The sequence below is a fragment of the Atta colombica genome, unplaced genomic scaffold (genome assembly GCF_001594045.1).
Source record: "Atta colombica isolate Treedump-2 unplaced genomic scaffold, Acol1.0 scaffold226, whole genome shotgun sequence".
NCBI classification, from domain to species: Eukaryota; Metazoa; Arthropoda; class Insecta; order Hymenoptera; family Formicidae; genus Atta; species Atta colombica.
Window position 1 is genome coordinate 1596166 of NW_017259323.1, and position 1607 is coordinate 1597772.

The 1607-nt window shown below is 23.0% G+C and overlaps 1 protein-coding gene across 1 annotated transcript in view; it reads left to right on the forward strand.

Moving 5' to 3' along the window:
• Window positions 1–1607, forward strand: part of LOC108688166 (potassium channel subfamily T member 2) — a 106005-nt gene that overhangs the window by 71342 nt on the left and 33056 nt on the right. The gene's annotated exons all lie outside the window — the stretch shown is intronic.

Genomic DNA, 1607 nt, shown 5'->3' on the forward strand with positions numbered 1-1607 from the left:
GTAGATACTATTTGATAGAGCAAAGTTTCAACTTTAAAACTATTTTTTAAATTTAGATAGAATAATTTTTAACGAAGTTATGAGTAATCAAATTTAAATCAAAGTGCTCCTTTTATTTAATCTGCGCGATAAGTCAATAACAAAAAATTTCGAAAATGATTTTGTAGAGAAACTTTAAGTTTTCATATTAGAAAGTCTAAAATTTTCACAATTTTTTTTATACATAACAATCTCACAAAATGAGAAATTTTCCACTTTGTCTAACTCGTAATCTTCTATATATAAACATTACCAAACTTATAGAAGCTCATAGTAATTTTCGAAAGTAAGGATTTTAAGTTAACCTTTTTTTAAAATTTAAATTTAATTTTTAATGAATTCAGTTATAATTGCTTGAATTTTAAAATTCCTAGTGCTGCAATGAATTGCTTTTATTCTGATCTCAATATTATATTATAGGACGAAAGAAACACAATGATAATTGCAATCATATGAAATTTAACATTGTTGAATGAAAGTTAATTTAGAATTAATTTAGATTTAATATCTTATATCGTTGGCTTAAAAAGATTTATTATTTAATGATAATATTAATTTAGCATATAATATATTCACGCATATATCAATTTTATTGAATAAAAGTTAATTTAGAGTTAATTTCAATATCAATATATCATATATCAATTTTGTTGAATAAAAGGTAATTTAGAATTAATTTAGATTTAATATCTTATATCGTTGGCTTAAAAAGATTTATTATTTAAAACAGTAATATTAATTTAGCATATAATATATTCACGCATATATCAATTTTGTTGAATTAATATTATTAATAGTAGAAAATATAATGTCGTTAATTCAAGATTGATTTATGGTAAAGCAATAGATTTGCAGTAACATACATGCAAACAATCATGAAATTGATATTCGTAATATGGACTTAACATTATTCTTCGTTATGTAAAACATTCATTATGTAACAATGCCGTAATGAAGTTTTCACCATGGCATTTGCATGTTATTTAAGTTTATATAACGAACGTATTTCATTTGTCAGCGTGCAGGACTTATTGTATTATCTGAATAACGAGAAAAGTTTTCCAAAGTACGAGTTCGTACTTTACGAATCCAAGCCGAAGATGACTGCGGTTCATCTTGTTTAATCTTCTAATAAAGTTGTCTGTAAACGATGGGCAGAGAAAGCTTAGATTACGAAAATGAATGAATGATTTGTATGTATAACTTTTGCCATTTTTACAAATACTTGCTTAAGTTTAACTCATATTCAACAAATTAACAATCAGCATATTGAAGTATAATAGTAATGATAACAAAGAAAGAAAGAAAGAAAAGCGGAGAAAGAGAGAGAGAGAGAGAGAGAGAGAGAGAAAATTAAAGAAAAAAAAAACGAAAAATGCTGAAAAATATTAAATAATTGTAGATACTTAAATAACTTTTTGCAAATATATTTTTTTAATAAAAGCAAATTCTGATAATCTTTATTTATTTATTTGATAAATTTAAAAATATTTGATCTACACAACAGAGAAATTACAATTTTTAATATATTTATTATATATGTGTATAAATTATTAAATTTATTAGCA